Source organism: Thermobia domestica, chromosome 9 (genome assembly GCF_964235325.1).
Source record: "Thermobia domestica chromosome 9, izTheDome1.hap1.1, whole genome shotgun sequence".
Classification (NCBI taxonomy): Eukaryota; Metazoa; Arthropoda; class Insecta; order Zygentoma; family Lepismatidae; genus Thermobia; species Thermobia domestica.
This window is the reverse complement of record NC_137462.1, coordinates 7183256-7197715: the sequence shown is the minus strand read 5'-3', so window position 1 is coordinate 7197715 and position 14460 is coordinate 7183256. Positions and strand designations below refer to the sequence as shown.

The window sequence follows — 14460 nt, the reverse complement described above, 5'->3', positions numbered from 1 at the left end:
AGTTTAAGCCTTTAAAGTATACAGGATCGTAAAAGACAATCTGTTTCCATGTTCGACTTGCTGTAACTGACGTCTTACAACTGAAACTACCACATCCAACTAGCTACGAGAGGAAGCACTTGCTAACACCGTACCACCACGTATAAATACGACAGAACATTTTCTTTTTCTTTTTCTTTTTTTTTTGGGGGGGGCCCTATCCATGATATGAGTAATGTATATACTGAGAATGTCTTTCAATTAGTTATTACTGACTTGTTTGTATTAAATGAGGCCATTTGAGGTCCCTCGTAGCTAAGCGGTTGACGTAGTGCCTTTGCTGTGGGAGACCTGGGTTCAATTCCTAGCCGGAGCTTGTGTGGTTCGAATTCCACGTTAAGCTGTAGATCCACGTCCCATGTAGCCTCGCTGCTGCCAATCTGAAATCAACCTCAATCAAATTCGGCCATTTTTCAGAGTAATTCCTTCGTAAATTTTAACCGGCGATTTGTTATACTAAGAAACCAGCAAATCAGTAGGCGAGACGAATGAGTCTATCGTAAGTCATTGGCAGGTAGTGCTATATCCTTGCATTTGGTAGACAAAATAGCATTAAGAAGAGCCAAGTTTGCAAAACATTCTTGAAGACTGCGTTAAATTGACTGGAACACGATATGCACGTGGTCATAATACGTGATTTTTTAAAAAGATGATTTTTTTTTTTTGTAATATTTATCATGAGCATTACGTTCAGCATAATGACACATTTTCTGTAATCGCAGTGTCTGAAGGAAAACAATGCGCAGCCTCTAACTCTAAATACCTAGTTCCACGCAAAATTCCACTGACGCTTGGTTGTCTGGTCGTTTACTCCTGTGAGATAACTCTTATGCAAAGTTTGATGTACTACCTGGGACCCAGTTGACTCCTCCCACTAATTTCATCGCATAACTCCTCCGCCCTCCCCCCGCAAACTCATGGGTATGTAAGTTCTCCAACCCCTGCTAGACTCCAGGCTTGTTTTTTCCTTCTTATAAAAAAAAAATCAAGTTCTTACGCTTCTTTTTGTAATCTCTGAACGCCTTTCTCTTTACATATAACAACTCCCGACGCCCTTCAGCGAGGCCACTCCGCGTCCAGCATCCGAACAGTTTGTTTTCAGCTCTCGCAGAAAAAACACGTGTCTTTCGTTGACATTCAGCGATTGGCCCATTGTTCCTGTTCCGCTGACTTTCTTCTAATATCGGTCAGGTAAGACCTTTTAAAGAATATTTGTTACATAATTTAAATGCAATGATGTTACCAAATATCATTTCTCTGTGAAAGTTCTTTCTCATTGGGTCGATGGGTTTTTGCAATATTTGTTAAGTGTTTCCGTGTGGTTAGATAGGTAAGTGCGTAAGCTTGAGGTGCGCTTGGTCTTGGCTTCGTTACCGGGTCGGGACATAGAGTTCTTCGTGTTAAGGCGCTTCGTAAGTTACTTCAATTAAGAAACAGTGACATTTGGTCTAGAAAGCCAAACTACGGCGGTAGTAGCCAATACGCTGACACACATCATTCACTTAAGTCTCATTTCTAAAAAATGAAACCTTTAAGTTTTACGTCCCCGGTTATGCCGGTAAGGCTAAAGGAGACGATGATGATGAGTAATGAATGAGATGATGGAATGAAGGAAGTGGGAGAACCCCAAGGAAACCCAGGCACATAATGGTGTTTGTCCACCATAAAGTTCACTTGGCGGGGGCTGGGATCAAACCCGGGACCCCAAGCCCCAGAGGTGAACACTCTACTCTACCACTGAGCCACCGCAGCCCAGTCTTATTTCTAGTCTCACGCCAGTGACTTTTAGACTAGTTTAGTGATTTTTTTAAATGATTCGGCAGAAACGTTTGTAACTTTGGTACTTATAACTCTTAGCGTTCGCATTTCATGTCTAAATAATTCGTGTATTTGGAATTTATCAATATTCAGAGCAGGGGCGTCATTTAAGAAGGGTGGGAGGGGCAATTGCCCCCCCTCAAGAGTTTGAAGATATATATACTTTAATCGACTGGATACTAATATACTAGTACAAAACGTGGAAATCTTATGTCTGTGGTACTCTTGCCCTTCCCCCTCAAGCGAAGTCTGAAATGACGCCCTTATTCAGAGATACGTGAGACGTAGCTTCATGAAATCGGAAATATACGTATTCCCAACAGGAATCGAACCGGTTTGCATACCAGGTATGAGCTCCCTGGTGGCTAAGCGGTTAGCGTACACGTCTTAGGCGTGGAAGACCCTGGTTCAATTCTTGCCGGGAATTCATGTGGTTCGGATCGCTTTTTCAACTGTAGGTAAACGTCTCATATAACCACGCTGTTGAAAGGTATGCTAAATTCAAAGTCAAATCAAATCACACCAGATATGAAACGATTAATTACTTAGCCGCGAAGGAGCTGTCCACTTTGTTGGAATTATATTTAAACACGTGGTCTCAAATTTTGCAGCCTGGTATCAACAGTCCACATCGTTGATTACAAAAACTAATCCTTTTTATGGAAAGAATTGTAAAGAGTAATGAATATAATGCGAACGTAGTAACATGACCGTAACCAACAGAAAGAATTGTAGCCCTGTCAAAAAAGATCCCAAAACATCAAACTTCGAAAATAATCAAAGTAAAGTTGAGTTTCACCCTATTGATAGACCAACACCAGTGAAGCATTTTTACAGAAGTCCCCCCCCCCAAAAAAATCCCCCTGGAGATTTTGCCCCAGCCTCCCCACTGAAAGCTTTAAAACGCCAACATTTACGGAACAGCCATTATCTCTACTATTAATGATCGGATCAAGTTCAACTTTTTTTTTTTTTTTGTTATTAAGTGGGCTACAATATTGTTATTCTTCATATTTACGTTAAATTTCAATAAAATCTTTCAATTTAATGCCCCACGTTATGCTCTTTAGACTAAGAAAGATGATGATTATGGCAAATGATTGATGATGGAAAAATTGGTGGTATAGTATAAGAAAGTAGGAGGAAACGGGAGTACCCCGAGAAAACTCACGGACACGATGTTGTCCACCACAAACTTACTGGTCGGGGATTGAACCAGGAACCCCGTGCACCAAAGATAAGCACGATCCACTGAGTCACCATGCTCTCATTTATTTATACGTAATAACTCTAACTAACTAACTCTATGGCCTATGGAACCCAGAGGTTCAATGCCGCGTTCACAAAAGCTCTCCACTGACTTCTATCCTTTGCTAACTGCATCCAGTTTCTACTTTGTATTCCAATCTCTGCGAGATCCATCTTAATATTGTCCTCCCATCTGCGTCTAGGTCTTCCTAATGGTCGTTTTCCGATTGGTCTTCCACTCAAGACTTTGAAAGCGTTTCTACTTTCTTCCATTCTAGCTACATGACCTGCCCATCTGAGCCTCCTAGACTTGATGACCCTAACAATGTTTGGTAAAGCGTATAAATTATGTAGTTTCTCGTTATGAAGTTTCCTCAATTCTCTTGGATCCGTATATTCGTCTCAGGATCTTGTTCTCAATACTTTCAGTCTATGTTCTTCCCTCAGAGTAAGTGACCATGTTTCGCAGCCATACAGAACAACAGGCATGATTATCGTTTTATATATTTTAAGCTTCAAATTCCTCGACAGAATTCGCGATGCCAAGAGATTTTGAACTGAATAATAACGCGAATTCCTTGCTTTTAGTCGACATTTAATTTTTTCGTGAATATGGTTTTCGTCCGTTAATATTCATCCTAGATATTTGAAAGTATCCACTTTATCAAAAGTATTATTCGATATTTTAACGCATCCATAATTTGCCGTATTTTACTCTCCTGGACGAACTTCCATGTATTTAGTTTTCTCTGCGTTTACTTCTAAACCCATGTCCCTGCAAGCATTTAATAAGACATCTGCATTTCTTTCTATTGTTCTCCTATCATCCCCTATTAAATTTAGATCATCAGTATACGCCATAACCTGGTGAATACCATTCAATTCTAGACCCTGGTTGCTATCTTTGATTTTCCTTATAGCGTATTCCAGTACAAAGTTTAATAATGGCGACAACGCATCTCCTAAACCTAATAGTTTATATATGTATATATATATATATATATATATATATATATATATATATATATATATATATATATATATATATATATATATATATATATATATATATATATATATATATATATATATGGTTTGGCCAGTGGGTAGTTAGCCAGTGGCTACCGGTTACTATTTGGTACCAAAATATTCACCATCCTTTTTAGGTATTGATGAACACCAATATCATCTCTCTATGATATACCGCTCCCGAGATATTGGGCAAAAAAGTTCCGATCTCGGGAGATTTAAGGAGCTATATCTGGAGAACCGTGAGTCTTAGAGAGACGTTATTGGTGTTAATCAATACCTATGAGGATGGTCAAGATTTTGGTACCAAATAGTAACCCGTGACCATTGGTTATAACTGCATTTTCAGCAATGATGTAATGCTGATTTTTTAGGTGAGTATACGCTCATCTTTTGTTACACACACACACACACACACACACACACACACATATATATATATATATATATATATATATATATATATATATATATATATATATATATATATATATATATATATATATATATATAAAGATAACCGAGCAAGTTCTGTCGCTTTTTTGAAAATCTGTGTTCAACTGGCCCTCACACCATGGGTTGAATGCGAATGGAGATAAGGCGAAGATCAGTTGTTGATGTGGGTCTGGGTATATCCAACATAGTACCTGGTTCTGGCAGTTCAGTTACACCATGAACTTGCTTAAAAAGAGAGTGAACATGGGGCCTCCACAGAGCGACATAAGCGCGAGTATGCTGTGCGAGTTCAAACTGGGGTCAAACGTCGCTGCGGCGAGGCGGAAGATATGCTAGGCCTTTGGTGAGGGTGTTGTGACTACGAAGACAATGCAGCGGTGGTTGAACAAGTTTAAGAGCGGTGATGAAATACTCGAAGACACACCACGTGCCGGAAGACGAACACATGTACAAAATGAAGATTTTTAGACAGTAATTAAGGCGAACAGTGGCCAGACATGTGAGGAACTGGGACTACAATTCAGTGTGAGTGGAAAAACCATTCAGCAGCACATCCATGAACTTGGGAGACACTATATGTTGGGTTGATGGATCCCACATGATTTGACTCCGGGATAAGGCAACGCGAGCAGACATATGTGTCTCTTTGCTGTCTCGTCTGAGTAAGGAGCCAATTCTGGACAGGGTGTTGACATGTGATGAGAATTGGGTCTTGTACGAAGCCCCGTGGCGCCGTTATCGTTCGTTAGCATCCCATGAAGCGGTTCCAAAACAGCCTAAACCAGCACTACACCAGAAGAAGTTCCTCCTGTGTGTTCGGTGGACTGCTCATGACATCCTGCATCGGGAACTGCTTCCAGCTAGTCAGAGCATCAATGCAACTATGTATTGTCAGCAGTTGAGCCGTGTTCAAGAAAAAATCAAAATTCTGGAGCCAGAACTTCTGAATCGCATAAGGATTCTCCTGTCACAGAACAACGCTAACCCCTACGTGGCTAAGCCCAAGGCCATTCTACGCCTTGGGTGGGAAATACTATTGGATCCACCATACTCTTCGGACATTGCACCGTCTGATTATCACCTGTTCCATTCCTTGAACGCTCACCGTAGAACACGCCAATTCAAATCCCTAGTAGAGGTACAAAATGCACTTGATACCTTCTCCGCTTCACGGCCCACCAAGTTCTACAGCAATGGAATCCATGGCCTTCCAGTACGTTGGCAGAAGATCGTCCGATGCTGATGGGTACTATTTTTGATCTTCCAGGTACGTCTTATGTGACATATGGATGTTCGAAGGAAGTGGGTGAAAAAGCGACAGAACTTCCTTGGTTATCTTTATATATATTCCTACTACAGCACTTGGGGGTTGAAAGTAGACACGAAAACAAGCAAAATAATTTATTACACCGAAGTCGAAAGCGGCGTTCTTTCCAAGTTATAAGCGCGGGTAATTGCAGAAAATTAAACTTCGAGCATTAGTAACGAAAAGACTAATAGTGTTAGGAGAAGTGGTATGGTGAATTTCAGAGAAAACCATACTTGTATTTTCGAAAAACGCTACATTCAAGATGTTCTGAGGCTTAGGTCTTCCGTTAGGAGCGATTCAAAAAGAAAAAGTCACAAAAGACAATCTTACCGAGCGAAGTAGCTCAAGTGGTAGATCGTTGGCTTCGCATTCGGGAGGTCGTGAGTTCGATTCCTGCTGCCAACCATCCTGACTGGGTTTCTTCTAGAATTTTCCTCAGTCCTACCAGGCAAATGCTGGCATAATACCTACTAGACAGACCCTGCCCAATACCTTTCCAAATCCTTTCCATTGCTGTTGTTAGATATCCAGTATAAAATGGCCTCTGAGCTGTATCTGGTGATTGTTAAATAAATAAAATAAAATAAACATATACCTTGAAAAAAAAGGAAAAATAGACAAAGACGAAGCCAAAAACAACGTTCTCCCCCTTAAAGTCTTTTATAAAAAGTTGTAAACTAAAAAGAAAAAATTAATCTTTCCTAGATTTTTAACTTAAATTTGCATTTTAATTTTTTTTTCTTAAAAGCGAGAAAGCAAGTAAAAAAAACGCAAATCTAGCTCTTCTAGGTAGATTATAATTTCCGCGATCAGATATTTTTTTCAGATATTGAAAGGTGTTTCATTACTGCTTAATACATTAGTAAGTCTTGAGCACACTGTCAGTCAAAAGTATTTTAAAAGGATGATGTCTGGACTTATAAGCTGGTGTACTTTTCCAGCATTAACTTAATCTGTCAAAGAAAAGCCTACGGAGGCCAGTGAGGACGGTTGGTTTTTGATTTTTTAAAAGTAGAATTACTCGAATACCCGTTTCTCGTTAAATTTAGCCTGGGACCGTTCGCACAGATATAAATTCCAATAATAATAATAATAATAATAATAATAATAATAATAATAATAATAATAATAATAATAATAATAAATCGGTCAAGAAGGTGTAAAAGAGACTTCGCACATCAGCTATCCTAAGAGAGGGTTTTCTTCATTCGCACTAGACAAATATCGGAATGGTACCTAACTTATACGCCCCAGGTAGTCTCCTTTCCACTGCTTTTAACGAAACAGGTTATCCTTGCATTTTCGTCATCAATCGGGAGATGCCATAACAAACTTTATAATGTGAAATAAATAAATAAATACTTAGGTATACTTATGTTTTTCTCTGAAGTAGTAGCCGGCAAATTAACATCTTTGGATTTTCCTTCACTAGTTCTCGATGTCTTTGCTTGTACATTTTCGTCGACGGAATTTACACAACTATTGTCTCCTTTCCATTTTAACCAATTTTCTAACACCTTGGTCATCTTGCAAATTGCGAAACAACTCTTATTCATCAAGAGACAATGAAATTTAAACATTACTAATCAAATATTTTTGAAGTGATGCCTGTACTGAAATGATCTTAAATTGCTGTGACATTCTCATGCGTTACAAGTCTTTCCTGACTTTTGTTTTCTATCCTCTCCTGTTCAGAAATTTTCTTCACATATTCTTTATCTGAACGAAAACGAAACAACGATAGGTCACGTGTTTTGTAATTTTTGTGAAAGTCAACGATTCCTTGGCGCAAATACATTCATTAATTTCTTCTTAACCCTTCAAATAAAATAAAGACACATTTGTCGGAATCACCTTCCGCGATTAGAGAGGAACTGGTTCGATCTCATATTGCTTCGCTCAAATTATATCTAATCAGCAGACTTTAAATTTGGATCAAAGAAAGTGTAGAAACTGTGGTCATTGTTGTGTCAAAACAGAACAACTTCAATCTCACCACATGAATGTAGGTCCTACTTCTCACCACTCAACTCTATCCCTCACTGATCTTTAGAAACAAAAGAGTTTCCAAGAAAAGCATCTCGAAACAGTTTGGCTTTATTTTATTATAATGGCAGAGGTCAGTTTTCGGAAGGTAGGAACAGCGCATGTGACAACTTGAGCAAAAAACACTTCAGGTTGAGTGCTGTTTTCCATTATGGAAGGAATTCTCGGTCGATTCTCACCCTCCGAAAACGCAAACATTTAAAAGAATTTAGACCTCATTTAAGGCAACAGCCTGAAGACCAGATGTTGAGTGTGATTTTTTGTTTTGAAATACAGTGCATGAAAAGCAGTTGTTGTTTGTTTCAATGAAGTAAATATATAATAGATTGAATATAGCGTATACCCGCGTAATTTCTAAACTTTAGGTGGCTATACGATAGCTTCCAAAAATTAGAGGTGGGTATACACCGTATACCCGCGTATACCCTCCATTACATCCCTGATTTTCAGTATATACAAGGTAATAAAAAGTGACAGTTTAATATATCTAATTCAATGGATCCTCTAAACGTAGGTTTCAAATATGTAAGTGTATTGTCTATTGAATTTAATCAAATAAATTTAATATACAATTTCATACAAATTTCGAAAAAATAATTATTTTAAAGTTCGTTCTTGCAATGCGCTTCGAGCATTCTTAACTGTTTTTTTTTTTTTTTTCTGCATTTCTTCTATAGGTTATTAGAATCATTTGAAACTCCACGAAGTATGTAATACAACATTTAAAATGTATATATTATTGGGGCATATTGTGTAATGATTTGTGTTGACGTCCCTTTCAGGAGCAAAGCTATATGAAACGGAACCGGAACCTACTGATTAACATGGAATCTGAACCACATGAGCTCCCGCCAGGAATCGAACCCGGGTCTCCCATACCAAAGGCGCGTACGCTAACCGCTTAGCCACGAAGGAGCTCTAGAAATTTCATTTCATTTTCAATTTGCTGTTTGTCTGTTTGTTAACTGTTTGCTTTATAGATTTGCTATGACGTCACAGAACAACAATGCTTTCTGCACAGAAATGTGTGGCGTACATCAAAATGTTTAATAAAAGTTTTATTATGATTTTCCTATAATTAATGTTGTCAACACCTAGAAATTAGCTTAATCGACCTTCCGATGAGATACCTAATCTATAAAGTGAAGAAATTTAATAGCTGTAATGTAATTGGTTTATGTGTTTGCCTACAGAACAAGCACGTAAACATTCGTAATTGAGCTGCATGGGTTCTTTTTATATTCCGAACAACATTCTCATGTGAATAATTTTCAACTGTGAGCAACATCAAATCTTTTCAAACCAGTAAGGTAAATAGCATTATTTGTTACTGGACTAATTTTGAGAATAACATCTTCAAATGATATTGGTCTGGATATCGATAAAGAAGGCTAATTCAAATTTGTGGTCAGAAATGTGTAAATACTATTTGAATCAGTAGTTTTGAAAAGACCATGAGTCAGAAAATTACATATTTGCCTTTGTCCAACTTTTTATTTATTTATTTTGTAACGTCAATTGCTCACAACAACTTGTTCATTTCATACGGTGAAAAGAAAACTCTACTTTCTTAAACAGAGGTCGATCATTTCATATCTATCAGAATTTCCAAAAAATAAAGTTTTCTTTTTTCGATGTTCTCATAACTACTTTTCCGCAAAAGGTCTTTACTCATGACAAAACAATTTATGAACTATTCATGTTTATTTTTTATTAAAACTTATATTTTCTATGGTAGTATAATGGTGTGGCTTTACAAATACTGTATTTATATTTCATTTATGAGAAAGTTAGTATTTAATCAAAGGAAAATAGTGGTGAAGTCAGGCATATAAATTCTCGGGTTTATAGAGTAAAGGTTGTTTGAAAGTTCTTGATTCAGCTTTACCGTCCTTTTACAGCACCTAGGCTATATGATACACGGACTTACAGTTTAAGGTGAACTCTGACCTACAGCAATGCGTTCAATGATCTCCCAGCCGGAATCGAAACTGGGACCACATGCATTGTAGGCGAGAGCGCTAGCCATTTGACCACAAATATTGTTCATAAACGGTTAAGTGAAAGATTCGACAAATGTTGTACTCTTCAACATAGACAAAAACAGAGGCTTTCGAAATGTGGGTGTGGAGAATAATTGAAATGGAATTTCTTATTTTACGTCTCACATTTACATCCTCTAGGTTAATTGAGGGTGAATAATTATTGGCGAAATGATTGGTGGAATGAAAATATGGGAGAACCGCGAGAAAACTCACGGACACGATATTCTATATAGGGATGCGCACGAGACGAGTTGAGACAGGATTTTCCTGACAAAATTCGAGTCGAGACACGGCTCTTTCAATAGAAAAATATATAATTTTCGAGTCGAGACATCACTTTTACAGCACATTTTCGAGTCGAGACAGCCATAAATATTGTCTCGTGCGCATCCCTAATTCTATAGTACAAACTCACATGTTCTGGGATCGACTCAGCACATTATCTCACCAGGGGATAGTCACTACTACTGGGCTACTGTGCTGTACTAAGAACACCTGGATGGTACTATACAAATCGTCCCTGTATGACTCATTTCCCTTTCCATATTTCGAGCTGAGTGCTAGAAGACCATAAATTATTTTCAAAGATCATCATCATAGGTATTCTGCCATTGTTGGCAGGTCATTTCTCGCAACTGAGGAGCTTCCATGCTCCGCAGTCTTCCACTAACCTCTTCGTCTTCACGTACGACTTTTATGTTTTGATATTGTCCATTAATTGTAGTATTCTTCGTCCCCTTCCTTTCTTTCCTGCCACCATACTTTCCAACACATCCCTCATGATACAGTTTCTTCTTGCTCAGTATCCTAACCAGTTTCTCTTTCTCTTCTTAATAATATCTAAAATTGTTCTTTTCTCCTCCACCATTTCTAATACTCTGTAGAAGTCCCTCATGATACAGTTCCTTCTTAGCCAATGTCCCAACCAGTTTCTCTTCCTCTTCTTAATAATATCTAAAATTGTTCTTTTCTCCTCCACCATTTCTAATACCCTCTCATTCGCTTTCCGCTCGAACCATCTAATTCATTCCTTTATTCTCCACACTCACAGTCACAGTTCGAAAGTTTCCAGTCGCTTTTCATCATTTTTTCATAAGTCCATGTTTCTTCCCCATAGGTCTACAGTACAATACTCAGCACGAAGCATTTTATGAGTCTCTTTCTCAAGTCTTTCTTTAAGGTCTCACAAAATAGTCTTTCCTTCCTCCTAAAGGCTTCTTTCACCATTCCTACCCTTGCTTTTATTTCTCGTTCACACTTCATATCATCACTAATAATACTACCCAGGTATCAAAAACTAGTCACCTGTTCTATTTTCTATCCTCGTTCCAGTTACCATGGCTTTTGGCTTTCCAACATTTATTTTTATCTCGTATTCTCCACAGCCCTTTCTCAAGTTTTCTAACATTTTATTCATTATCTTTTAAGATTCCTCAACAAGCTTCACGTCATATGAAAACCATTTACTCCGAATCATTCTACCTTTTACCACAAGTTTTAAAAAACGAAGGACTTAATATGCCCGCCCGCCCTGGGAAAAAAAAAATTGCGGACGCCCATGATGGGATCTGAACAAGTGAGTTCCTACAGGGAATCGAACACAGGTTTTCCTCATACTCTAACCATGTAGCCACGAGGGAGTTCTGTTGTTCTAGATGATAGTTGTTAATGACGTCGGTGTAAACTGGTCTCACGTACTGTGTATGGAATTTCTTAAGTATTTGTTTCTAATGCTCCGCCAGCAGTGATTACTTTGTACGTATTGTGGCATGATAATATGCCGTTTGAAAGTTATTTTCTTTGTTTCTTTCATACCAATAATAACAGTGGCACTGCTCATATAGCTATGTATGTCAAATTAAAGAAAGAGAAAAAAATAATGCTAGTCCAATGACACTGTTACTGTTACAATTACATCGAAAGTGCAATCAGGTCAGCCTGTTAGGTAAATTCATTACTTTCATTTTGGGTATGAACATAACAAAAAATATCTGTAATATTAATGGTTGTTGCTCATTGGTAAATATAAGAAGGAAAGATTTATTTTTCTCTCTTTTTTCCCGAAATAAGGAATTAAATTTGCTGTTTGACACTTCCTTTGTACAGGGTGGCACATATGTCACGCATGGGTTGAAACAGTGTATAACGTTTCTGTTTGTAAATGCAAGTAATTATTCTTGTCACAGGAAAGAAGTACATGTTTAGGAGATTTGAAAACACTATGTGTGAAAAATTATGTCCTTCAAATGTCCGCCATTTGCAGCCTTATAAAAGGTTGGATCTTTTCAGTACATTGTCCATAACTTTACGAAGAGTTACTGGCTGTAACGCACGGATCTCTGCCCTTATGTTGTTTTTGAGTTGCTCGATGGTTGTTGGCTCGACATAGCTATACATGTTCTTTGAGATATCCCCAAAGGAAAAAATCTGGAGCAGTTAAGTCAGGCGCACATTGACGGTATGCTCTCTGGGTGAGTATGATTGATCTTTGATTTTCAAAATACTGTTCAATCAGTTTCGTGCGTTGTTCAGGACTCAATCTCTCCATGATGAATCTCCCAGGATTCCTTTACAATCGTGAAAAAGAAAAACTTCCATTAATAACTTACCAAACAAAATATGAGGCATTAAAACCCATGCGTGACATATGTGCCACCCTGTATAAACTCTGCAAATTTTGTGCCACCTGGACTCTCTTGTGTTAAAAGGTTATCATTCTGTTTTCTGGTGCCAGAGGCCTGGGTTTGATATTTGATGTGAATTCATGTGATTTGATTCGTGTGTTATTATAGCTTCGTTTCTAACAAGGAGGCTTAACTCTAAACCAACCAGAATATATACCTTTCTCATTGGCCTAGCACACGGCACGAAATTAAGGTCTGAATCCAGTAGCCAAATCAGAGAATTTGGTTGGAATTTGGCATTTGGCAAAGTGAAAGCCAAATGCTTATCGCCAAACTAAAATATTTGGTTGCCAATGGGCATCTAATCTAGTAGAACCGTGTATGACTTTGACGCTTACCTGTGTGGTAGCTTCTCAACGTACGAAAAGTAACCTCCATATGTTGATATGTCTCAGGATCAGTGGCGTATTTACGATTTTGTTTCGGGAGGGACTTTGCTAACTTTTTTGGGGGGGGATTTGCCTGGAAATGTGAAAATTCTGCAAGATATTTCATTTACTTTACTATACTAAGTAAGATTTCGGGGGGGCTTAAGCCCGGAAGTCACCCCCTAAATACGCCACTGCTTAGGATATTTGTGATGATGATGTTTTCAAACCCAGGGCTACGTAAACTAAATGCAAGCTTATCTGGATATTTATAGGGGTATACCAAGAGAATGTGAGCCAGTGGTTACGTTCTTGCTTCCTAATTAGGGTATCCCGAGTAAAGTAGTTTCTTTTAAGGTTTTCCCTAATAGGGTTATTACGCGTCCCAATTTTGTCAGGACAGTCCCGATTATGAAGAAAATGTCCCCTGTCTCGTCGTCCCGGGTATTTCTTCTCTCTTTTTATGCATACATTTTGATTCCTCCCACCATCCCTGAGCCGAAAATCAAAAAAATTGGTTAAAGAAAGGTGTGAAATAAATAAATAAATAAATTAGGAAGGACAGTAACTTTGTCGTTACCTCGTCCACATGAGCGAAATAAATAATTAAGTAGAAAACCACGTTACGCCACTGATTTTAATATTTCGATTCTTGTTCCTACAATCTCTAATTTGATTAAGTACAGCATAGTACTTGTTAATATAACCATAATTAATTCATGAAGAAGAACCTGGTCAAATTTTTAAATATTAACAATGATTCTACCGAAATCTGATGGAAATATTCTCCAAGATTCTGATGTAATTTCATTTCCACGATCTACGTCCTATTCCTTTTTGTCTGTAAACGGTATTTATCAAACAACAAAAGATAGCTTTAACAGTACAAAACACAATGCATTAATAAATGTATGAAAAAATCAACCGTTGCAAGGTTATATCCAAGGTCAAGGTAAATTGTGTTCTGCGAGAGATTTTTCTTACTACCTTTCTTTCAAGAATATCTCACCTTCTTCCTGTGCGTCAAAAAGACTTTGGTGTGGAATTTCCCCTTTTTGTTTTGCCATGCATAACATAAAAGTATAGAGTTGTTGCCAGGCGGTTATATCATTTAAAAAAAATAAATAAAAAAATAAAAATAAAAAATCGCAAACACATATGAAGAAAAACAAAAACCGAACATTTACCGAGAATTTATGATAATTTCCATTTTATTTATACCTACTGGATATAGGCCTGCTAACAATTTTATGTTTACAGTTGAATTTGGGAAAATAAGTCAAATTGACGACATCTTGACCAAGGACATTTTCTTCTTCCTTTTGTATTTGCTATAATAAATAAACAAAGAAGGCAGACGAGCATATTAAGGATGTTGAAATAAACTCTTGGGAACAGTGGCGTCTCGTGACATAATT

General features: G+C 37.7%; 1 protein-coding gene across 1 annotated transcript in view; it reads left to right on the top strand.

The window, feature by feature from the left end:
• Nucleotides 1-1121: 1121 nt before the first annotated feature.
• The window catches only part of LOC145694374 (beta-glucuronidase-like), a 64494-nt gene continuing 51155 nt past the window's right edge, over nucleotides 1122-14460 (top strand). Inside the window, exon 1 of the mRNA XM_081770540.1 lies at nucleotides 1122-1230. The gene's annotated coding sequence lies outside the window, so the exon portion shown is untranslated. The remainder of the gene's footprint in view (nucleotides 1231-14460) is intronic.